The 26,403-nt window shown below is 44.5% G+C and overlaps 1 long non-coding RNA gene across 3 annotated transcripts in view; it reads left to right on the forward strand.

Moving 5' to 3' along the window:
• Window positions 1-26,403, forward strand: part of LOC134170220 (uncharacterized) — a 218,793-nt gene that overhangs the window by 163,108 nt on the left and 29,282 nt on the right. Inside the window, exon 6 of one of the 3 annotated variants that reach the window (XR_009967160.1) lies at window positions 6,464-6,836. The exons of the other annotated variants lie outside the window; for them this stretch is intronic. This is a non-coding gene — a long non-coding RNA (uncharacterized LOC134170220). Of the gene's footprint in view, window positions 1-6,463; window positions 6,837-26,403 lie in introns of those variants that run through there. 3 annotated transcript variants of the gene reach the window in all.

Consider the following 26,403-nt stretch of genomic DNA (forward strand, 5'->3'; position numbering starts at 1 on the left):
GCAAATAGGCAAATATTCTGAATAATGGCAGAGTAGATTCACATGGAAACTTGCTTGGACTCACCTGGAGTCCTTTCCCCCTTTCTTGTCCAACCAGTTCATGGATGGGGAACATCCCAAGCCTCTGGCATATGGTATTAGATTCTCTGGGTATTAGGTAGAAAACTAGTGATAAGTCTTTTGAAACATTACGGCTGGCGTCAGGTAAGCCAGGTCTCGTTTCGTATGAACTCTCAAAATTTGGAGGGAGAGGGAGATTTTGTTTATTTGTTACAAGTGCAAGAGAGAAACTGGGGTGCTTAATCAGTCATTTGCGTGTACTGGGAGTGGAAGCTGGTTTGTCTGGCTATGGCCATGGCTTCTGTTCTGTATGGAAGAACCCTTCTGCAGCTTTCAGAAACTCATATAAACATCTCAAAAAAGGTTATATGAAGATGGCAGAGACACAGCTGTAAATCTCTGATTAGTAATTATGAAGGCATTATGAGATCCTTGGGTGGAAAGGACCTCTTTGCTGTATAGGCAAATATTTTAATACATACTCCAGTGTTCACTGTTCCAGCAGGACCCTTGAAATATATTTTCCTTTCATGACTGTCCTCTATTGTTAGTTACACCCTCATGCAGCTTTTAAATAACAGTGTGATTTCCAGTACTACAGCACTATCAAACATACTAGTTTTTCTCTGCAGTTGCTTCCACTTACAGGATACTGAATTATTAGTACAGCATTCAGCTTGAAACCCTCTTGCACAATTAACAGGGTGAAATATTAGACAATAGCAGCCACTACTGTTATTTACTGTTCATTAAATGCTAATGGAAATTCAGCCCATCTGCAAAATACCATGTCCTTACACAGGCAGAATCAAGCAACAAATCAGGGGCAAACAAATTCTCATATTCAACTCTTTCTTTTAGCCACCAAAGTAGATTGTCAGAATGAAGGTAATGGCTTACAGTCCTCTTTCTGTGCTCAGGTCCAATTTTCCCTTACTCAGGAGCTAAGGAGTATCACTAGAGTAATTAAAGCCATCACTTATAAGTAGCAACCAGACACTGGGAGACCCAGCAAACTGGGATAAGCCAGCTGACTACAGCTACTAAAAAGAGGTCCACACCTGGGGAAATACTCAAGACATTCCTTCTCCAGAGGCACCACCCATAATACCAGGCCAACAGTCTCAAACACCTCTGCGTCTTGGATGGATATGCAGAACCGCATACATTAAACCACTTTTCTTGGAGTTCACTTAAGAATGCTGCCAGCTTGTAAACAGCAGAGTTGGGTTTGCTGCCAACACAGTTTTTACCTAGAGCAAACGGAAGTGCTTTTCCAAGAACTTCCAAGACTGTTTCGTCACGCAGGACGCCGGTGCTGCACCACGCAGCCCAGGGAGGAAAGACAAAAAAGACAAGCTGCTGCTCTGCACATCCCGAAAGGGGTTAGTTAGAGACATTTATTTATTCCCAGGAAGAAACTGGCAGCGCAAAACAGACCTCCAAAAAACACCCCAGTGTTCGCTGCAGGGGGATAAAGTCTCGTTAATATTTTCAATGCTGTCACAAAAAGTGAATAGTTTTTATAGTTGGCATGTTGCAATTTTCATTACAATTCTGAAAGCCTGGTTTGATAAAGTACAGCGGAGACTAAGAAATGTAGCATTTCTGAAGGACTGGAGAGCAATCTGCTCTCTTCTTCCTCCCCCACTGTGGGTTTTGCATAATACTGAAGCCTTAGTCCTTTGGCAGCTTTACCATTTTGAAGCTGTATTAGAACTCTGTGTATGATGACAGCATTTACAGGCCCTTGCTGAGGTCAGGGTCCCATTGTGCAGACTTTTAAGTATAAGCATTTATAATATAAATATACAAGATAAACCAAGGATGTTGTATTCTCTGTACTTTAAAGATGAAGAAAACTTAAGCTGCTTAACTTCCTTCATGACCAAAGCATGGAAAATTTAAATCAGTGACAGAAACTGAACCCAGAATTCCCTAGACCACAGACTCGTCCGGAAGTATTAGATGTGTGCATACCTTTAACCACTGCACCAATTCATAACAGTAAGTACCTATAACCAAGTTTTCTGGGTAAAACTTTTTCAGTCCAAAGTTACATTACTTTTAAAACATGCTCAGCCAAACGTCAGTCTGCTGACACCTGAAGAATTACATGACAACTCTCATGCCAAAATACCTTTTGTTGAGCATTTTGGTACTACAGTTCTGGCTATATACAACTCATAGATGTGCACAGACCTTTATTTTTAGTGGATTCTCTGCCATCTACAACTTTGGTAGATATTTTTCCTGCCTAGAAGGACATCCACATTTTTCTCTGAGGACAAGACATAATCACGTCACTAATATCACATTATCAAAGAGCATTTGAACTGCCTGGAAAACTAACAAAGAGCCTTTTTCAAGGACTTGAGAAGTTTGATGCAAAGAGTTCCACGTGAGCATCATTCTGAATACTTCAAGAGGGTAAACAGAAACTAGGAATAACGAAGCACCTCATCCTTCCAGGGTAAATAACATTAAATAAAAGCAGCATCAGTTCATGTCTCACTGCACCCTGGCATAATAGCAAACCTGCTTGTAAACAGGTCTTGTTTATTAAAAGTAAGTCAGTCTTCAATATTTTTTTGGTAGTGAAGTTTTGAGGCAAGTCAACCCCTAAACAGAGAAAGCCACTACTTCACTGTTTCATCCAGCCCGGGCACTTATCTTACCTTTTGCATCAGGAGCCTTTTGTAAAGGGACAAAGAAGATGTTTTTTTCAGTTTTAGTTCAAAAACTAGTTCTTTCAGACTGCACACAGCAATTGATATTTGAGGAAGGGCAGAAGGGCAAGAAAGCTTCCTTCCCGCCAAATCAAAACTAGGTGTTAAGAGACTAACATCTGCTAGTTCTAAACTCACAGAAGAGGAGCATAGCTAGAAAATACTCAGTTCCTTTTTGCTTAATGAACATTTCCTTTGCTTTGCATTTAAAATGGAGCTGAATAAGAATTATAGAGTAAGTCACATAGGAAGAGACCTGGGAAGGTTGCCAGGAAGTATTTTGAGGAGAAAGTATTTTCCAAATATTTTTATTTAACACTTCAGTATACTCAGATTTAGCATTTCATTGAATTTAATGCTATATAAGAAGTCGTTTGATTCATTTCTCAGAAACAATAACATAGTATATTAATTTTGTTTCTGATTTGCATGTTAAATCATAGCTTGAATACATTAAATCCTGCCCTCCTGCTCAGCAGAAAATAGTACCAGATTTACTTCAAAGTTATTTTTAGTTGCACATCCATACATGTTTTAATAGGTAAAAACCAGTGAGATCCAGTCTTTCCACTGGAGAGTAACTAACAACCACATAGACAAACAAGCAAGCTTTAAAGTAAGGTTTCTTGTTGGCTGATTTCAATTCTCAGTTAAAATTGGCAATGCAAATTACTCCATCCTGTTCTTTATCGGGCAAGAGAAAAGGTTTCCAAACTGTCAAACTGGCTGGTGGCATCTTGACAGCAGATGGAAATGCAGTAAGTAGAGTCCTACATGGCAGTGTCTTTATGTGACTCCTGGAAAACTGAATCCACATACTGAATGGTTCTTTATACAACGGGAAATGAGCACACATTTAGGGGAAGGAATCTGCTGTACACCCCTGTCATCTTAAACCAGGCCAGGAATGAATGGGACTAGCCCAGCATGAAGAGCAGAGTGAGGTTGTTTACCATATGAGGCCTCTTCCCCAGTCAGCCTGTAGTGTATCTCTTAAAACTCATGGCAGAAGACTGAACTGAAGGCAATTTTATCTTGCACAGTGCTCAGTTTGGAGGGGGAAGGGAGTGGATAGGGCAAACTGATATATTATTGAAAGCTACCTCCTCTTCCTTCACCCAAGAGACTGAAGGACAGCGAGTGCCTCAGGCCAGCATACTGACATGAAACGCTTTCTACCTTTCATCGAGAACCTGGGTGAGGAAAACGTTGGCAAGTTTTTCCATCCACTATCGAAAGCTGAAAGAACAAGAGGGAGTTGTTCCACGTCCCTGCATAGATCTCTCAGAACATTCAGTGACAGAAGCAAGAAGTATACCCTGTTTTCAGGGCTGTCTTTACTAGGAGAACAGCCCCTGATGACAGTGTTGAGCAAGAAACTCCCTGCACTTCTCTAAACTTCTTATTGCCAGCTGAAGACTAGGACCCTTCCTCTCCCAGCTTAGCTGTCAGTGCATGTGTTTTCTGCACTTTCCGCAGGAGACCACAGCAGTTTGTCATTTCCACATCAGCAAGAGAGTCAGTGCTGAAGGAAGTTTCCCACAATAGGTCTAGTTCCAAACCGCTGTTTGAAGTTTTTGGTTTAAAAGATCACTCTTTAGCCCCTTCAAATCCACAGTGCGCACATCTGAAAATGTTACATAGTACGTATGTAATCCCGGATAAACAACATTCCCCTCCCCTTTTCATTAAGTAAAATCAGTAACTGGAATCCCTGTTTAGTATTTGTGATTACAAGGATCACCCTCCGCCCTGCCCTGGTCAAACAATACGGGCTCTAGGAAGGCACGAGAGCCGTCATTTCAATAATGCAAAACCCTGTTGCTTCCACTCCAGAACAGCTGACTTGAAGTGCATGCTAGGCTGTGCTTATTAACAAAATGAGAAATCTGATCTATAGAAAGAAAACAGTATGTGAGGATTAATCCTGGATTGCAGTTTGTGGCCAGCACTGGGCCGTCATCCAAACACAGATGAAAAAGAACAGAATTTCTCCCACCTGTCACTTCGAGCAGGTACAGCTATTGCAGTGTTGTAGTCTCCTCCTTACAGCTATTGTAACAACCCATTTTATATCAGCTTAAAATTGAGGATTGACCTCACTGTTTCAGTTCTTCCTTGTTTTGCGGGAGCCAGCACTGGAGGGTGAATTTTCTTTCCAGGAATTGCAAACAAGCGTGAGTAACTCACAAGTTTGGACAGCTAGCTTGTAATACGTGTACACTTCAAGGAAAGAAACCCAGCTTAAAATTGGCATCCTGTTGGAACCTGGAGACGTAACTGAACAAGAAAATACAACTCTCTGGAACTCTTTTTTCACATTTTTTCTGCTGGTTTTGAGAGCAGTAAGCACACAGTCACCCCTGATTAAAAAAAGACCTAAACAAACCAGTGCAGTTGCTTTGTCAACGAGCTACTGCTCAGCAGAGTGAAATCTCGACTGCAATGCACTGTCCTTGTTCCCAATACTACAGCAAGATAAAAACCAATTGAAGCAGCCCTAGATGTTTAATCACTGGAGCAATCCACAGCAAACCAAAGGAGAAGTCATCTTTATTTTCTAAAAGATGTTCTCCTGCTTATGGTTGGGACGATGCTCTGTTGTGGCAATCCCACAGCTGAGCCCTGTTAATTTTTCTCCAAACCCAGCAGGGTGGGCATGTCCTCCTTTCCATTGAGCCTCGCCTGTCACAGTGCAGCCAGTATAATGGCTATGGCACAAATGTGATTCTGCTTTCTTCCACTCCACATTTGCTGCTGCACTGCAATGAAGCTTTGTGGCAACATTCTTCCCTGAATGTTGTCAGAAACCGCAGTTTTGTTCATACATTTTCTCAGCCAGGTTTGGTTAAGGGATGGGAAACTGGGTTTTCAGTACAGAAAACATGGCATGCTCATCACACCAAAGCCTCTACCTATCAGGCTACGATATGTTCATCAGACTGGATGAGAGGGTTAAATGCTGCAGTCAGCACAAACAGGAGTTCTGCTATGAAGGCAAATGCACCTCGGTTTTCAAACATTATCCTATTTCCCTACATCTATCACCAAAGAAGGTAGCAGGAGTTCAGAGAATAGCCACACACTATTTTCTATACAAGGTCAAAGCAATGCACAACACAGTCTATGTTTGACAGTTCTTAATTACTACAGGCTGTAAAAATGCTAGAAAATGAGAACTCTCATTGCAAGTCCTGCTGTTCACTACTTCAAATTTCACGTTGTGACCACCGATTTTGGGCTGTGGTGGCTGGTTTAGAGAGTTTCAATCCATTACACAGCCAAAGTGATTAGCATTAGGTTGTGTTCTAGTTGTTTTAAATGACTAATCAAAATAAATTGAACTGGTACCCTCCTGAAATAAGGCCTCTCACCTTCTCTTCCTCTCCTCTCTCCCCCGACTCCTTGTCACACATTGGCTTCTGCCAAGCAATTCAGCACTGACACTACAGCCTTTCACGTGATACCAAGTGCTTCAAGCATCTTGCAATACTTATTACTATCTATACATCCATAAGTCATTCTGCCCAGCAACGTATGTGAATACTAACGTGAGCTATTTCTTCATGCATTAAAGATTTAGAGCTCTGCCAGATCCTTGGAAGAAGCTTCTTTCCCAAACACTGAAAACCCATCCTTTTTACCTATGTGCATCTCATCTGCATTCCCCATAGATTAGGGAAGCAGGACGTACAAAAAACCTGCCATATCCTCGGGTTCTCCCATTCTTCCTGCTCACACCCCTGCGGCCATGCAAGTCTGCCGTGCTTAAGCAATGGATTTTGGACGCAGAAGAACAAGGCACTTCCGCAGGGTTCCCTTACCCGTGTTAGAATGGAAAGTAACAAATGTAAGAGGTTGCTTATTCTTACTGCTGATCTCCTCCGGAGCTAAAATGATATGTCAGTAGCAGGTGGCAAGTTTGAAGACATCCCCCCCTCCCTTCTCCTTTTTTTTTAAATAAATATAACAAAGGGCACACAGATTTGACCTAATGGGTCAACCATCAAAAGTTAAACTGATTTCAATAATTAGACCTAGAATGTCAGGCACCACTGCAAATAATTGCTCCTAATGCTTTTAGGATTAGATTGCTAATGAAAAGGCGCAAAAGGAGGCCACTTGCAGTTGTGGAAATAAGTCAATTTTCTTTCCATATGTCATTTTCCCCATGTATTTGCTGTGAAATCCTAAGGACTCATTCACAGCTTTCTCTCCAGAGCCACTGTAGTATATACAATAGTTCTGAGTCATACAAAATAGTAGTAAGTCATCTTGAAATACTAGTTGTTTATACAGTGTATTTATCAAGCACAGCAAACATCTGCTCATAGTTCTGACATTTTCCAATGAAAGTGACTATTGCATATTGTTTTCCCCTTTAATTTGTGGAAAAACATGGGAGCCATTCAAATATAAACAGCATTCCGCAACAAATTTAAACCAGTTTTGGCCAAAGGACATTTTATTAGCAGAATGCAGTGTTGATGCTCTTCTTAACTTGTTTCTGGCTGCTCTCTTAGATTCATTCTAACGGCTCAGTGACACCCAGGGTGACTTGTGGAACCCTCTGCTCGGGCTCATATATAATGCAGCAATTCGATGTAAAGGTTGCACCCGCCCCACTCGCGGATGCTGAACGCGAAGTTCCGCGCCTCAACAAGCGCCGGGGCTGCCCGAGTTTCCAAAGGCAGCAGAAAGTTCCCAATCACCGATTCCCCGCGCGTGTCCGTACGCGCTCCCCGGGTACAGCGCGGCTGGCACCCACGATAACAGGGGCGCGGGGGGTGCCCCGAGAGCCGCCACCTGGGACCGGGCCAAGCGGAGTCAATAATTGACTTCTCCGTCCTATACAAAAGGGGCCGGGAGCAGGCGGGGAGCAGGCTGGGCGCTGCGGGCACCGCGGGTTCCCCCGCGTACCGCGCACACAGCCTCCACCACCCCACCCCACCACCCCACCCCACCCCCTCCCCGCAGGCTTTCCTTTGCTTTTAAATGCAACCAGAAAAAAAACCCCAAACAAAACAAAAAGCGCGGCTCCCCCGCCGCCGAGCTGGCACCGGCACCGGCGCGCCTGGGGATGTGGAGCGCGGCCCGGCTCCGCGGCGCCGTTCCCCCGGGACCGGGCAGCCGCGGGCGGCTATCAGCCTCCCGGCTCCCGGAATTACAGCGTACCGCGCCTCGGCAGCATAGTGCCGGCCTGGACGGACAATTGAACTGGTTTTATGTTAAAGCGGGGGGCACAGCTCTGCTCCCGGCTGGCGGGGCCGGGGAGCGCGCCTTGCCCCCGGGCACAAAGCCGGCGGGCAGGGTCCCGGGAGACCGCGGCCGCGGGAGGGTGCGCGATCCCGGCTCCGTCCATTGCGTCCGAGCGGTGCCGTAACAAAAGCCAGAGACCCGCAGCGACGGGCAGAGCGAGCGGGTCCTTCCCTCCGCGATCGCGAACGACCACGGGGGGCGGCGGGGAAGCGGGGAGCCGGGGCAAAAGTTCACCGTGGTCCCGGTGGGGCAGGGGGTGCTTGGTGGGGCCGGCGCTGGGGTTGGGGGATGCCGGGCCTGGCTCGTCTCCTAGCGGCCCCGCGGATGGACTGCGGGGGGGATGGAGGCGATGCGAGTCCCGGGAGCCCCTTCCCTGCCCTCTCCGCCACAATGCGGCCGGATCCCCAGCACAAACACGCCCCCCGGCACCCCGAGGCTCCGCTCCCTCCTTTCGGGGGGTAAAATCAATTAAAACAAAATACGGCTCACTCTCAGCGGCGAGAGGGGATGGGGAGAAGGCTGCTGCCGCTCCGGGGCTGCCTGCCCGCCCCGCCGGTCCCCTCCGCGCCCGCCGGCCCCGCGGGCAGCAGCTGCGGCCCCCGCCCGACCCCAGCGCCGCCGGGGAAGGGGCACCGCGCACACACACACACACATACACACAAATGGCACGGGAGGAGGGGAAAGTTTTCAGCCGCTTCAACCAAATAACCAGCATTAGCGATCCCCAGGCAGGCACGGTGGCCGGCTCACCGTATGCACGCCCCAGCCCCGAAAGCAAGTGGGCAGCGCGCCGGCAGAGCGAGGGGAGGGGGCCTGGGGCACGGGGAGTGGGGTAAAGGGGGACAAGAAAATGACCCCCCTGTTCTTTTCAGTGGAGCTACCGCTGGTGCCGGGCACGGCTGCTGCAGGGCAGGGAACAAGGGGACACCGCCGCCACCCCGGCGACTCTCCCGAGCGGCCCCGGGCAGATGGGCAAATGACCGGGGCTGCGAATAAAGAGCGGGGAGCGGGGCTGGGCTGCACGGCGGAGCCCGGCAGCGCCCGGCCGGCCGAGCGGGACCCGCGCCCCGCTCCGCGTTACCTTCTTATTGCATCTGGAGCAGCAGCTTTTCTTCCCCTTCCCCTCTCCTCCTCCTCCTCCTCTCCCTCTCCTGTCCTCTCGGTTTATACCAGCCTGTTCCTCATCTCACAGCCTTCCTCCCAGCGCCATCTTGCAAGCTTGTGACGTTGGGAGCCGCTCACCCCTGACCCACATTTGAATAGAAGCCAAAATGAAAAAAAGAAGAGGAGAGAGAGGCAGAGAGGAGAGAAAGAGGGGGAAGAAGAAGAAGGAGAAAGAGCGGAACAAGGGGAAGCAGCAGCTAAGCAAGTGCTGTGCCAGGGTGGAACAGCATCGGCTCCCGCTCCCTGGCCAGCTAGTTTAGTAATAAGCAATTTCCTGCTTTTGCAATAAATGTTGCCGCGGCGGGGCTGGGAGAGAGACGCGGAGCTGGGTCGTTCCCACCGAGGGACCAGGGCTTCCCCCATCCCTCCCCACCACCCGCACCCCGACCCCAGCCCTACCTCCGGCCACCCGAGTGCTGCTGCTCCCGCCGGGTTCCGACCACTGAAAAAGGCATTTGTTAAGGTTATTTCTCCCGTCACTGATGTCTCAAGTGTGAGTTAAGAGAAATGATACAGATTAGACATGTATTGGAATCCGAAATGAGGTTTACACACAAATTAGGAAAACATCCTCGTGTATAGGTCAATTTGCATATTAGCTTTTTATCGCTCGTGTCTGTTTGTTAAGAACTGACAGTGTGTTTTGCACCACCCAAGGCACAGATGAAGACATGGCCTTTGCACCCACAGAATCTGTAGAAATCTAAAGTTTTAGTTCGTGCTTTTTTCTTTTATTCCTTTTTTAGTTGCTTACCTATTGGAAAGATATCGAGGGGAAAAGTTATTTCTGTTTTGCATCCCTGGTCCTGCAAAGACTTTTATGCGTGCTTAACTCTAAGCACATCAGTAATCACACTGAGCAAGCAGGGGCTATTTGGATGTGCACAGCCCACAAGCTCACACTATTATTTTGTAAAACGTGAACTGATACCATCTCAGTTTTCCTGACCATTGCCACAAAGTACAACTGTGCAGAAATCGGAATTATACCTTTGTAGCACTTTCTCCCTCAACAGCTAATTAATTTGTAGTAACAGGAGTGATGCATATAAACATTTTTATTGTTGTCATGCTCAGGTCTTCCTCTATCCCGTGTAGGAATCACTGTATTAGCTGCATGTGCGAGATGACGTTTTCTTTTCTTCTGTGCCCTCAAAGACGCCTATAACCAAAACTCTGTGTAGCCTGAGCAAGGTGATTCATTAGTGAAGCTGAGCCTACCATTTAACACATCTCTAAGAATTCCCTAATAGCCTCCACGCCAGCGACTCTCAGCCACTTCCTGTGCAGATCCCTGCAGTTTCCCTGCACTTCAGCTGGACCCCAGCTGCAGCCTAAGCTCTCCTTCCTTGATAATAATGGTATTTTCTAGTTGCTCATCCAGAGTTCAAAGTTTTTTTGCATGACATGGTTTTTTCAGCCCTACCAAAGTGGCTTGAGGAGCAAATAAAGATAAGGCAAATCACAACAGCCGTATCAGAAAGTTCTGGACTGGTGGGTTTGTTCACAGTACACCCAATAAAGAGCAGAACACTTTAACAGTGGTGAGAACAGCAAACCGGACTGTCAGCACAAGACCCAGTGAAGTAGATAAGGATCAATTCAAGACTCTTCCCCCCACCAGGAAAGTTAATTTAAAATTGGTGGTGCAGTTCTTGGCTGTATTTTAAAGCTAAGTGGCCTTGCAAATAGCCAGGGAGGTGTAGGTAGCCATTTGCTTCACGCTGTGCCAGAGGAATTGGTAGGCAAATACACAGAAGTCCTTGTGCCGTGTTATCTAAACAGGGAGAAAATGCATCATAGAGTTATTTCAAGCAGGTTTAGACATTTGGGTTTAGAAATAGCCACTTTTGTGAATCTGTGTGGCATCTCAAGACCTCAACAATGCCACCATCTGCCCTCAATCTTCCTTCCTTCCGCTGAAGCTCACCACCCCAGCAGGAGTCAGCAGAACAGTCTGCGTGCCCCTGCCGCTTCACAGACCAGCATCTTACTTCAAACCCACGTTCTGCAGACAGTTGAGCAGAGGTGCCAGGCGTTGCACAGGAATGGCTCAAGGCACAAGCATTTCAGCACGTGATAACTTTTCCGAGTGAGGGAAATGAAAAAGGTTGGGAGGAAGGGGAGAGACATACTAAAATGCCACACAAGATTTAATCTGTGAAAAGCTCTGCTTCTATTTGAATCTTCTCTAGGTTTGGGCATGATCAGTTTTGAGCATCCCTTAGGAAATGGAGAGAGAGACACATTCTTAGTGGAGAGGAGACAAAAAAAAGATAGAAATTAGGTGTCTGGCACCTAGAAATGATATGGTAGGATGCAGCACTGCATTCAGCTTCATATATACATGATAATTATAAGGTTGAAAAAGAATTAATGAGAAAGCCAGACCTGGCTCTGTCACTAGATCCATGGACATCTGTGGGGAATCTGATGAGCCAGGTAGAAGTATGACCACACCTACCTGGAAAACATCTACAGGCATGCAAGGCAGATACCTTGATACCAGTAATGTCTCCAAGCAACCACAGCCACAGAACTTGCCATCCAAACAGAGGGTACACCCTCAGGTTCCAAGAAATCACACCCACTGTGGGCACATCTGGCACTGGCTGAGACATCTGCCTGTGTACATGAAAAGCAAACTCATTATGTAGGTGCAGAGAACAGCATTCTCAAGTGACAGACTGGGCTACAATGGTGATGATGGCACTCTGGTTACAGATGCTGTGTCACAAGGGGTATCTTCATGAGGGCTAGTGGATACTTTGAAGAAAGAGGCTCTTGTGTGTCTGGGCAGATATCTGTGATTAACTTTGTTTTCTAGTTTGTTTTGACTGTGGGGTTTTTAACATTTAGTTAGAGAAGCTCACAGTCAGGACAGCAACAGTGGGTTATGCTGGGTGCTCTGCAGGCACAGATGAAAGCATCAGCTTCCTCTTTGGTGTGTTGATGAATATATTGTACACGGCACATCCAAGGATGTTTGTCCTAACGATATACAAAGAATTCAGACCAGAATGCAAGAACAAGCAGATTTCACACCAGCCTTATATTAGCCCTTAGTATCTATTCACAAATAGCTCTGTAATGCTGCTTTTAGGCAGAAAAGTTTAATTAATTTTATCCCCCCAAATCAGATTGCTTGCAAAATACTTGGACTCAAATCAAGTCAATGGCTGAAACCCAGAGGAATTTCAGGGCTTCTGTTTGGTTTTAATTGTTTTCAACCAACTGATGGGTTCAGAAACAGCTCCAATCCTCCATAGCAGTGCTACTAGCACGTTTATACTCATCATAAAACAGGAAGAGGACACGGGCAGAACTGTTATAGTGGCAGGGCAGTGCTGTGGATGAGGAATGAAGTAATCTGAGCAAAGAAAATGCCATTGCAGAAAGTAAATAGAATAACGACCAAAGGGTGGCCGTGTGCCCTTACAGCTCTTCAGTGCCATCTGCCTTCAGTCCCAGCGCTAGTGGATGTCCAGTGCCATCTAGCAGGCAAAACAGTTGTTTACAGTAGGAAACTGATGGGTAAAGCTAGGCGGAAAAGTTGAAGTGAAAACCTAAAAGTTATAATTCAAGGAACTAAGCAAAACATAAAGGGCAGAGAGTGCCAGTGTAGGGTGTATGTCAGAAAGAGAAGCGAAAGCGAGGGCTCACCAGCCTGCTCCTCAAGAATAAATAAGGATTTAGCCCTAAAAATACTTTCTTAGCAGAGGTTTGCAGTCATCGCTCTCCAATGAGGCAATCCTGACAGTGCTACTAGAAATGCAGAGGACCAGAACATCAGGCTGGATCTGAGACAGGCATCCTCTGAGTCATCACATCAACCCAGGAAAACGGTGATTGAAGGGTTACAAACAGTTGGTGATGACTCGTGAAATTAAGAAGTTACTTTATTGTCTCTCAATAGAACTATCTCTCTACAGTCAGACATATGTGTCATCTGGAAGGTCTTTTTCCAACTGATTCGAAGTGTCCATGGAGGACACTCCAATTTTATGCTAAGATGGGTTTTGAAAATCTTTTCTCTCTTAGCTGCAAATGTTCTCTGTATGAATATACCCTCTGCAGTAAAGCTTCTTTATAATTAGCTGGATTAGTTGGTTCCCCCACTGCTGTGTATGGTCCTTTGACTGCAGTTGGTGGGTGGACACGAAGAACATTCCCTTTTACCTTTGTATAATGATACCAGAATTTCTCATATCTCTCCTATTTGTACTAATTCAAAACTTGATAGTGCATAAATTCCACATACGATTTTTCCATAGCTGAAGAGGAAAATGTAATCTTTAAGGAACTAAGATGTGATCAAGGGAAATCAAAAACTATAAGTGTAATCAGAATCCTTAGCATCAAAAATAGGCACAAAGGTTTCCAGTTCAGAGCTAGTTTTATGGTGTGGCTGGCCACAGATTGGCTCACCTCTGCTCTGGTTTGCAGTGTAAGGCTCCTGCTCAAAATCAGGCATTAGAAACCCAATTAAAAATAAATAAATAAACAGAAGGCAACAGTTTGAAAAATTAGGCACTATTTTGTACAATTCTGCTTCTGTTTTATTCTTGGTAATTGAAAGTTTTAATTCCTTTGGAAGAGAAGAAGCATACAATATTTTTATTGCTGCAAGCCAAAGCATTTTGCTCGGCATTCTGGCATAGGCAGGGCTGATGCAAGGGGTTTTCGACTCTAATCAGATAAAAACATTGCTTCCATTATAACAGGATCTTTGATTTCTGTTGGCCTGTGAATTTCATTGCAAATATGTTCACTCTGTACCTATCTACAAAACATCTGTATTTAACCATGTCTACCCTGTTAGTTAATATAGTCTGTGCAATGGCATCGTTTCACTGGACGATGGGAGAGCAACAGAAAGTAAGGAAAGCAACTGATGAACAAACCCACTACCTGTGTGTTAAGAATAAAGTGAGAATTGCTGAAAATAACTCTGAAATAGATGTCAGAAGAAAATTAAAACAAAAAGGAAGCATTTCTTCAGCTACGTAAATAAACAGGGAATGAGACAAGAACCTAAATGAAAAAGAATCCAAATGAAGGTTTTTCCAAGGCTTTTAAGAGGAAGAATGGAGCAAACCCAGCATAATTAGTTGGAATGAGGGGATGAAAATCAAAATGATCACAATAAAGGTGAAAGCATATCTAAAAGAGCTCATAATTTTCAAGCTAGAGAAACCAGATCATTTCCGTCCCAGAATTCCAAAGGAACAAGTACCAGATTGATAGCAAGGATATGAATTACATATTTGACCCAAAAGTTGTTCTTGCATGATTTAAAAATAGTTGATTAAATACTTTATTTTAAAAAATATTTGAAAATTATCTAATTTTAAGACCATTTGAGGCTTTCAGAAGAGTGGTGAAAGAAAATATAATGGACCAGAAAAAAAAGAAGCCACAAAAGAGAAGATAAACAGGATACAACCGCAGTGCTGATTTTGCTGAGTTTCCTGAACTATTTCTTTGCGTAGATAACTGATTTTCTAAGCAAGGGGAATGTGGTAGATCTAATCTGTATGGATTTTAGTCAAGCATTTGATGTGATGCCACATGGGAAGTTATTAATTAAGATGGAAAAGATGGGGATTAGTAAAAGAGCAGTAAAAGGCATAAGGAAGTGTCTGAAGGAGAGGTGCCAATAGATTACTATTGGGATAGACAGATTACCGGTGATTCAAGACTAAACTTGTTTAATGTTCACTATAATGATCTATTGTCATTTAAGATGGAGTATGCTAAAGAAATGTTCTGATGAAACAGTCAAGAGGCACTGTTATTAACAGGGTCAGAGCATCACGGCTCGTGAGCTGGAACACGGTGAAAGCAATGAGCAATGGCAATGGGATGCAATTCCCTGCAAAACCAAACATACATTTGGAATGCACTTCACCATTAACCATCAGAAATCAGGCTGCTTCCTCAAGCTGATCATCAGGGCTCCTTGGAGGTCTGTCCTGCCTCTTCTACATTCTTGATTTAGGTTAAGAGGAACTGTTCTGTGGATGTGTCTCTATTATCTATACAGAGCTCTATGCAGGATGAATAAAATTAGATTCTCTTGAAGGAAAAAACTGACTACAGTAAAAAAAATAGAAAAAAATGCATGCATTGGTTTGTTTGTGGATGACTGTGAACCATCAGTACATGAGGCAGTAATAGAAATGACAAATACAATCCTAGACAAGGTTCTTCCAGCAGCAGTAGGAAAGCCCTGCTGGCATGACACAAGGTGCTGCTGGACTGTCATGTCTGTTGTTGTGTAGGATCTCATCACAGGTATTAGGACAGGTATTAGTCTATCAGGATGCCCAATGTGATCATAGAAGACACTAGGTTCCCAGCAACAACAGAGCTGAAAGCCATAACTGCTTTACAGACAAGTGCTGATCCATGGCTGTGAGAGATGTACGATATGTTGCTGGTAGAGGCTGGGAATTCCCGAGTGCTAGGATCTCTTCCAGTCTTATGTCTATAGTGTTACAGATAGATAGGATAGTGTTAATCACCAAAAGCATATGTATATTTTGGCCAGCTTTTTTTGGTCCTGTTTTTATTTTTGGGGGGTTACATGTAAGTATATAATGTGTGTGTACGTGCACACACATCCAACCATACATCCATGTTTAAGTGAAGTTTTGATTCTGCTTCTTACTGGGTAGTGCAGACATACTGAGCTATACTTTGTATTATCTATAATAACCTACAGAGCCAGCCAGTGTTTGTTAATATGCTACATTTCTGAGTGTTTCTGGTGTTGGTTTTCAGGTTACAGGTAACCTAAAAATCTCTTCTTGTCCTCACATTAGATACAAATAACAGGAAAAAAAGCATGAAACTCAACTGTGCATAAAATCTTTTTGTTTATGTGCATGTACTTTGAGTGGCAGTGTGTATAGTATGCATAAGTAATTAATGTTGCAAGCTGGAAGAATGAATTATTGTCAGATGGAGGTAAAGCATACAATATGGTCAAGTAAGCAGTTCCAATAATAGCTTTGCTTATAGAAGCAAAATGTAACAGAGGGCAAACTCTACAGGTTGCCAGATTGGTGTCAATGTGGAGCTTTGTTGCCAGTTGGTGACCAGGGTACAGCAGAAGGATTGGTTTTAGCTGAATGCTTTTAAGCTTACGTGTTAACCGCACATAATGAAGTTGCTTCTCAAGCAGTGGCACTTAAGCAGAAGGCACAGGTAATTTAGGTTGATATAGTTGGTGGAGGTCCAGCTAAAAGCCACCATTTCCTCCTTCCCTAACTTGATATTTTCTCAGTGAGTTACATTTAGGGGAACAGGAGCCACGTGCTGTCATTGCTAGGACAGCTACCTCAGGCCACGTGTGCCTCTCCAGATGGGAACTTGGCTGAACTAACTGAACTGTCGTAGAGCATCTGGGCTATGCAAACTCCCCAAAGTTGGCACTGCCCAGGGTAAAGTACAACCCAGGCAGCACTCCAGGTTTGGTCAGGTCGCAGCAGCGGTTTTAATGAATGTGGTAGAGAACATAATCACAAGTATAACAAAAAGCCTCATTTCCATACAAAGTGGGCACCAGAATATTACTATGTTGTAGCCCAGCTGAAGACTGCCCTTTGAAGCCAATGGCCATGCAAATCCCACTTTTATATTGTATAAGAGAAAGAAACTACAGTTCCCTTGATTACATGCACACATACACGGGTGTGTATTAACTGGGTATCAGCAGCCTCAGAATCAGTGTCACACACACAGGCACATCTGTAACATGCGCACACACTGACACACTCGGGGCACAGTCCCTGTTGGGTTTGTTACCTATCCTATCTACCTCTTCACAAACAAGCAGAGTTCATTTTCAAACTGCCCAGTGTACAAAGCAGATAAAGACTGGCATGGAAGAGCCCATGGGCAGCTTGGCAGCCCTCTGTAGTTACTGGTATCAAAGGTCACTGAATGCTAAAAAATAAATACATCCCAGTGCCAGCAGGACACTGGTGACCCAAGATAAAAGTTTCTCTGCCACCAGAGAGACATTGTTTTCATTTGGTACCAACATGGACTGTATTTACTGTGATTTCTCAAATGCTAGTTAAAATATATGGCTGTGAACCATGCTTTGCTTTATGCTGGCAGGAGATCTGCTTCAGAGGTCAGACTCCCTTACTCTCGCATACACTATGCTGGTTTCATGGAAAGTGGCTTTTATGTGCGCCTGAGCTGCAAAGCAGAGAAATTCACCGGGTTCTGGTGCTTTCATTCTTTTTATTTTTCAAAAGTGTTGTTGGGTTTTTCCATCCTAAAAGTGCCTTTTTGTTGGAATCTGACTTCCCCAGTGCTGCTGCAAACCTGAAATAGCTACACTGGAGCCACTGGACTGGCGCGGGTGAAAGGGTGAGGAGACTCCAGCCCAGTGCCCGGTATTGTTAGCCAAGGTTATAAACACCATTGTTCAGTTCATATTCATCTCCTGTGATTAACACCAATGACAATGGGAAGCCTGACTAGTCATTTCATACCGCGTAATGCAAGGTGACTATAGTTCAGAGGACAAAGAACAAGAGATTGGAGGGGGGGCATTCAGGAGCAGATACAAGATTGGTTATGAATGTTTGGGGTGATTTAGTTCCATTGTTCTCTGTATCAGCACTGAGGGCTGAGTGCTGCCTTCTTGCAGATTTCTGGAGGCAGTACCAGTTTAGGGGCTGTGCATGGGAATACAGACCCTCTGCTTCTCCTTCCTCTTTAGCACTTGCATTGTTTTCTTCCTTCTGTTTCTCTGGAGGCACAAAATCTCTGACTCACACTTATCTTAAGGACAATGCATGTAAAAAGGGACATACTAGAAACCCAGATAAATACGTAATTCCTAGTGCTCTGCTATTGCCCCTGGGCCATTTACGTGTCATTTAAGGCAGCTTTTAGCCTGCTCTAACTGGTGATGAGTGACAGGATGGTGCAGGGACAGGGAACTCTGGATACCATTACTGGGAATGCCAAAGACACCACAGAACAATGAATTTTTACACTCATAATTGTACAAATAGAAGAACAAAGGGGCAAATCTTTCTTCCAAGTGCTCAGGATGCCCAAAGGAAAATTCTGGAGTGCTGAGGGCCCAGAAGTATGTGATTGTGAAACAGACAAATGACAATCCTGCCCTTTCATCCAGCACAGCAGATAGGCTGCATTTGCTCTCCTAGAGGCAAGAGACAAAGGATGGCTCCTGAAGGAAGTCATTGCCCTGTCTTGCATATCAGACAGTTCAGCAGTACTTGCTGTTAGGGGTTGAATGAGAGGAGACCTGGATACACAGATGGAGGGGGACTGAAGTGGAACAGCAAGGCACTTCTGCAAGCTCTTGCCATTTTTCTGGAACCTTTAACAGCACATCAAAAAAGGCTCAGGATTTGCTGTAAGAATTAAGAACTTGCCCAGAGGCTGAGAAACAACATGACGTGCCTTGGGCCGCAGGAGCCCATGTCAGAAACTGGTTAGAGCACAAGCATTTCTGCATCCCACTCCTCTGCTCAGATGAACAACCCACGCCTCTATAAATCATACAGGAGGCTCTCGGGCTTTGTATGCATGCAGTAAATCACAGAGGCTATAGTGAGGGAAGCCCCATCTCCATGCTGGCTGCTGGGGGCATTGAGACAGTGCTGACTCTGGCGGTGGTGCCCGAATTGCCACCATGCCCTTTATTTTTAAGTAGGGCATGAAGTCTTATGGTGCAAAAAAAAAGGTTTCTACTTCCTTGTCTATCCTTAAACATTCATTCTAGGTATCATTCAATCTGTTATGAAACACTTGTCTTAGGATAAGATCACTGAAGAAGCTGTGGCAAGACAACTCTGACAATTTCTGGATGCTGCAGATCTTCTTGGCACGTATCTCTTTGATTACAGTCCTGAATATGCAATAGAAACTACAGTTTCCCACTCCTCTATACTTACTGCAGTGTTCCCAGCCCCTGAAACTCCTGTCTCCTTCATTATCAAAATTATTCTAAAGTGTTGCTGACTGCTCAGTTCTTTATCCTCTCTGTCCTAGTTTCTTTGTAGGGCCACAGTAGACTGTATCAACAAACAGCGTATTGTTGCTTTATAAGATACTGCAAAACTTTTTGATCTCCTTGGTTCTCTATAGGGCATTCAGGTGAGACTTGACTTGTGGTGGCTTCAGTTAGGGGTAGGACCCTGTTTCTCACAGTAATGCTGCTTGTGTGAATCACATCAATCTGTTTCTTGAGCGAAGCATCTCACAAGAAATTGATCCCACTAAGTGTCTTCCACTTGCATTGAACAGAGAATATTGGTTTTGTTCTCTGTAACCACAAATGCTTTGAGACATGCCTAATTGAGATGCTGTATCTCCTCTTCTGCAGGGTTTTCAGCAGCAGAAATCACAGAGGCAGTCTTGACTCAGAGCAGGCATATTGTTTTCTCTCCGCTTTGGAATTTACCTTGTCCAAGAGGGATGAGATTTGTTGGCTCTCAGGAAGTGAAATCGTGAGCACTGGGAGAGGTCTCGGTGGCAGAGCGAGGAATTTGCTTGGTTTGTTACTGTGATTGTGTGGCTGGATTTTTAGTAGTTGCAATGGCTTTCCTGGCTCTGCATAGGATAAAGTGTGAGTAGTATGGGGCAAGAATGCTGCCGGGGGCACTGGAGAGCCAGTTTTATGGCTATCTTAAAATTATAATAAACGTAGTTAACCTGTTACTTTTCTATTTCTGCTAAAAAAAAGCAAGAAAGGGATAAAATATAAAGCAGAAAAAGTATTTTATTTTTAAGACAAGCTGACAACCTGTTTAAAATAACCTGTATGTGTGTTGTTCTTGCTGCTTTTGCTGCTTTAAACAGGTGGCTATATTTTATCCTTAATTAAGAATAAAAGGGTTGGTATGCACATGTCTACAGTGGAGACCCCCAAGTGATTCCGAGATGAGGGTAAACTGTGGTGTTTTTTCAGCTAGTTGGTTTGAAATGACTTACCACTTGAACAGCATCTGCAGCATCGTAAGGCACGGAAGCAATTTTTCTTTTGTAAGAAGATGAAAAAGAAATAAAGGAGTCAAAGAGTAAGCAGGCTGAATGGGCCATTAGCACCAAACTCTAAAGATGTAGAAGTCAAATAGGATAGAAAGGCCCCATAAATTTTTACAACTCCTCGGAGAAAAACACTGTGATTATTAAAACATGAAACCTTGCTTTTCTAAAATGCTTAAAAGATTAATATAGAAATGTCATACTGTGGCTGCTGCAGGGATTATCCTTAATGGGAATGTTAGAAGTTATTTTAATGTAAAGCAAACATAGCCACCGAAGAAAGATCAAAAGTGGAACAAATTCAAGGCTCTTAGTTTCAGGAAAATGAAGTTTGTCAAGAAACTCTTTCTACTCTGTTAATTAGAATGAGCAAATTCTCCATAAATACTGTATACATATGACATAGAAAGTGATGACCTCATCTAATTAGTCATTACCTAATCCAATCACTAGCACAGGAGCAAGGCTTAGGTCTCTTATGAAAAATTTTGTTCCCTTTTTGGCTTGAGAAAAGCCTGTTTTTGCTAGTGTGCATTTTTGTGAGGTCATGTGCGTGTGTCTGAATAGTTTTGACGATAATCCACCATCCACGGGTAGGGGAAGTTCGGTCACAAGGCACAGTAGCAAATGCTCCCACAGTTTATTGTGTTTTCCATGCAAGAGCAAATCCTGTGTCTTTCTGGTTTTTTTTTCTCAGTCTGGCATTGTTACTGTTTTGAATGTAAACTGATCAGAGAGCACCATACTGCTTTGGTCTCTATGTAAGCCTTTGAGGTCTAAATCAAAACTTCAGTGTGGCTTATTTAGAGCAAGAAATGGAATATTTTCTTTGCTGTTCAGGATAGCACTGAAATTGCTTGTTTGGCCAGTGCTGCAGTCAAACACCTGATTCCGTTAGACGCCCAGTTTAGCAGCACGAGAATATCCATTCCAGAAGCAGTAATTGGTTTACAAATTGTGCTGCTGTCGACTTGTTTTTTTGCGCCAAGGTGAGGCACCAAACCACACTGCGCGGTGCAGCGGTCCGCACACATTGCTGGCCTTGTTTCCCTGTGAAAGGGTTGGACTTGCAGAACACAGGTTCTTTTAACATCTATTCCGAAAAAGATCCATCGTGGCAGCAGTCAGCCTCAGTCTGCTGCTCTTGCTAAAAAACCTTCCCAGAAAGTAAGGAAGTGCTAAATCGTTCTACCCAGTGTGAAAATTCACTGACTCAAATGTTCAGTGTCGTATGTGACAGCAAGATATTACTGAACGCAGGTTTTAGTTAGAGACGCATCCCTGGTTTCTCTCCCAGTGGATCTTAGCTTTCTAATGCAACTGAAATCCAAAGAGTATTGGGTAAACTTGGCAGCAGCCCTGTTTGCCACCAGATATTTGCAATGACAGTCCCGTAAACAGTGTTCTTCTTGTCTTGGAGCAGGATTTCTAGCGAGATTTTCAAGCACTTTCTGAGGTTGGGGACTAACCTGGATGTATCCTTCTGAAATGTCATTTCATGGGGTTTCTGACCCTCTCTCCGAGCAGTTTTCACCGAGATGTGACCTTTGAGAGCTCTGTATTTATACATTACAGGACAAAATAACCTGTATGAATACCCTCTCCTCTTCTTGCCTGTTTTCAGCTTGCCCACTTCCTTCAGTGTGTTATTTCTGGGCAGACCTGGCTCCTGACTTGCCAGCTCCTGACTGCTCAGAGCTTTTCGGAAGTCAGTGCCATCCTGTCTCTGCCTGGCCTCAGTGGGCTGTGCTTGAGCAAAGACACTGCTATCAGTGAGCTCACTGGAATGAGGAAGAGCACAAGAGGAACAAGAGCCTTAAACAGCAAAACTGATTCTGGGCTCCTTGTTTGTGGAGCAAGGGAAGACAAATACATTGCTGGATGTGGACACATTCCAGCTCTCCAGCATGTTGGCAAAGCTGTTGAATGCATCCTTTCTCAGCATGACACAAACAGCTACCGCTGGTCCCAGCATCTGCATCCATAGGCATCTCCAAAGGGGCTCTGCAGAAATATGGGGACTGCTTCTGGCTCCTAGTGTCTAAAGGATGAGAAAAGTCCAGGCAGGCAGCTCTGTAGCTGGTGTCCTTGTCTCAGGATTCCATCAGGGTAAGTGCTACTGAGCAACAACTAATACATCAGTGTGATACCTGCACTGTTCTCAGACTGAAGCCAAAACACAGCACTGCACCAGCTACAAGGAAAAATATTAACTCAGTCCCAGCCAAAACCAGGACAGGATCTACCCTTTATTCCATAGCATTCACGTGATGGCAGTTCTCACACTTTCCACCATCAAAGGTGACACCATCACCTTTCCTGTCCTTTGAGATATATATATGTGTACGTGATATATATACATATATGTGTATATGTACACACACACACAGAGATCATTCCCGTAGTCGGTGGACCATCCCTGCAAATGTTTGTTGAGTTCATTCAGTCCATGACCTGGGGCTCCATCTGTCATGAGTCTCTCTGGGCAGGAAAGATGGATGGTGTGTGGTGGTGGATTGTTGCATGCTGAAGCTTGTTCCAATCCCGTCACTGCTGCACTTGTCCAGTTTTGTCAAAATTAATTCTTCATTAATGTGGTGATCAAAAAGGAGTCAGGTTCAGATCCTCAAATCCGGAGCAGTGGAGATGGGTGCCACAAGGCATCCAGCGCAGTGGTGGGTGTATGGCCACTGTGGAAAGGATCATATCCAGTGTATACAGCATACACCTCTTGGTGGCATTCTTTGATAGCTGTTTAACCTTAAGCAAGGCCTGAACCACAGGCAGCAGCATGCTGGTTCCCAGAGAAACCACCAGGTTGGCTTCAAGGGTATTCAAAGTATATTAAAATTCTTTGAAATTCTCAAATGCTTCCATAAATAGCCACCAGATGGGTTGCACGATGGCATAGATTGGTGCTGAGCTGCTGGAGACTATGTGTGAGAGAGCACATGCTTCAGTTCAGACTACTCCTCAGAGTCCTGAGGATCCCCAAATGTGGAAATAGCTTTGGCTGTTCAGAGCTGCTATCCACTGGGTCAGTGGTGGAGCAGGGGGTTATTTATGACAGCAGGCACAGTTCTTCACTTCTTCAGGACAGTGAGGAACAATGTGGAGCATTATTTCAGCTGCAGAGGTGACTCTGAAAGATGGGTGCTAATGCCCATGGCTGCAGTGGGGCAGAGAAGTGAATGATGTTGGTTGCTGCAGTCTGGAAGGGGGAACAGTGCTATGGTTCTGTGTAAGATCTTGTTTACCCTTTTATCATGAGTGTTCTTGCAAACTGCTGTTTTCTCACATATGACTAGTTTCCAGCTTTATGTGGGGAGACTGGGAGGAGGTTTCTGAACACATGGAGGTGAATCACTGACCTCGTAGTATGCTGTAACTGCCAAGAACCCTGTGGAGAACACAAACACAATTAACCATATTAAGTGAGGTATAATAGAGAAAACTGCATGTTGCTATACAGCAGGGGATTTAGCAAGCTGTAAAACAGGGACTTGGGAAAAGACATCAAAAGGGAGAGAATTCTTCATTTTCTTGCTCACACCTTTTCATGAAGAAACAAAGTGGCACAGGAAGGAGATGGGTTAGAACAGGGGAGAAGCTAGCTGACCTGAAAAATGATGGCAGGAGCTTTCAAGCTGCTCCCAAGCCCCAGTGCCTGTCAAGCCCCAGTGCACCAGCACCAGTACAGCAGCAGCAGCAGCAGCACAGCAGTCTCCTGACATCTTGTGGCTTCGCTATAGAGTACAGCTATCCCTTCCCCCATAGCCTCGGGCACCGGTGTCAGCTGGAGCTGACCTTGGCATTAACCGCAGGCACTGGGGATCCTTATATATAGCTGCATTCCTCTCACAAAACGCAGCACCACTTCTTTTTCCCTCCGTGCAAGAATGAATGTGTTCGGGTGAGCCTGTGTTTTCCCAAGTGCTCATGTATGAGGTTTACCCTGATTTAGAGGCAGATAAATTTGCATTGAATATAGATGAAGTCTGCCTTCATCTACCCAGATTCTGCATCCATCATCCTCCCTTTCACTGGTGGAACAGATCCAAACATCCCAAGTTCACTGTAATCTCTCACCAGCTCACCAATGCTCAGATCAGGGTCTGCTCATTGGGATCAGTCATTTCTTTTGGTTGTAATGGCCCAGTTTCAATGTTAGTCATGCATGATCCCTAGAGGAAGGGGCAGGAATCTGAAGTATTTAAGAAGGTGTATGTATTTTTAAACTCTGGTTTCATTTAAGAAAAAGCTTGGCTATTGAAAATGTTACATTTACACACATACAGACATCCATGCAATGCAGCCCTAACCTCTATCATCTAGCGGTATTGCCTGGTTCTTGAACTATTTGTGGAAGAGTGTTCTGTCTCCTCTAAGTAACTGAGCCTGACTCTGGTATTTGCCCCAGTTACTCAGCTTAAGAACTGTGGAAACAATGAACTACACTGAAGTTTGTAAGCAGAGAAATCAAGTAGATTTCCTGGCGTTGGGTGCTGTTGGATCTGCCCTGGGTTACTCATTACACCAGGCTCTTGCTCTGGGCTGGATTTGGGTTGGGAGGGCAGAGGACAGTCAGAGCTGGTGCTTCTGAAGACTGTGGCTAGGACTGGTGAGAGCTCAGGCTGGAGTTTCAGAGGTGCAGAGGGACGAGGAGGGAGGAGGAAATGAGCTGCTGCTTGGGTATTTTTTTGCAAGTGTGTTTCGCACCTTATGTTCCACAGATTGGCAGAACATGGTGCCAAGGGAAAGACATGCAGCCAGTATTGACCATTCTCTGGCAGCCCTGCATGGAGGAGTAACTTCCATGCCCTTCCCTCCTTCAGGAAGTATGGTTCAAAGGGGGAAGGAAATGAGATGGAAAAGGGGGAGAGAGGGCTCACTTACTGATGTGGAGCAGTTCCCCATGGAGAAAGCTGTGGCCAACATTAGGGTTAGAGAAAGATTATCACTGTTACAAAGGAGCTTAATGGGAAATACATGGAGAAAGCTTTGGGAAGCTGAAATTCCATTTTTCTTCACATCTGTGGGAATCCCAGCAGGTCTGTGTTGCAGGGAGGTAGGCATCCTGCTTGGGTTACCACTGTGCCCTTCTGCTTTGCCACTCAGATGCACATAATTCCAACAAGGGCTGTTATGGGAAATTCAAGGGATTAAAAAAATCCATCTGGCCAGTTTCAGTTTGGAAAAGTATGGAATGGATGAAGTGGCTCTGGGACATGAGAGGTTTCTCCTAATCCTCACTATTCTTCAATGCATTTAAAGCTTGTAATTTAAGAAACATGCAAAGGAGCAAACTCTCACACACTTCATACAATGTCTTTGGATTTGTCATGGTCTTGACTGAAAATACAAATGGATCTAATGGACAAATGCTATATTCTGTGATGGAACTTGTGCTAAGGTTTTATAAGATAAATTGCCCCTGACTTTGTGTTAACCAAAACTGCAGTTGTGGTTGCTGTAGCAGTGACTGCAGTATAGACGTGCCATTTCCAGTTCAGCTCTATCAGTCCCTTTGTTGAAGTCTGCTGTAAGCAGACAATTGACTATTTGTGGCTTGTGGCTACTCTCTCAAGAGAAGTTATAAACTGAAAGTGATACCAAGTGTTAGACAAGGGGGAAACAAGGCACAAAATGGATGGCATTAAAAAGCTAACAAAATCCCCTTTTCAGTATATGTAATCACACATAAACGTGTGTGTAAACACACCCACATGCAGAACCACACACACATGCAGATATGTTTCATGTAACAAACGAAATTACATTTTTGAAAGTATATATTCAATATGTAGTTGCTGCAGACCGAAGTCATCTGTTTATCTTGAATGCTGAAGAGGGTGAAGGCAGCTGCAATTTGAGCTTCTCCACACTGGCCAGCTGGTAGCTTAAACCGGCAAATGGGGAGGGGGAGGTGAATTATCCCCTCTGGTTGGGCTTAAAAGTGGTCACTGTACAGAATAGCTTTGAGATTACAAAGGTTGTGATTTCCATAGGAACTGCTGGGCTAATACTGTTATATATGTTCTTAAGACTGAATGGTACCTGGAAGCTCAGCATCAGGTAACCTCCACCCCACCCACTGATTCAGGGCTACCTGTACAGAAACAAATGCATCACTTGCTTTTTTCGTACT

This window comes from Pezoporus occidentalis, unplaced genomic scaffold (assembly GCF_034315485.1).
Source record: "Pezoporus occidentalis ecotype Australia unplaced genomic scaffold, CSIRO_AGI_Poc_V1 ctg37, whole genome shotgun sequence".
In the NCBI taxonomy this organism is placed as follows: domain Eukaryota; kingdom Metazoa; phylum Chordata; class Aves; order Psittaciformes; family Psittacidae; genus Pezoporus; species Pezoporus occidentalis.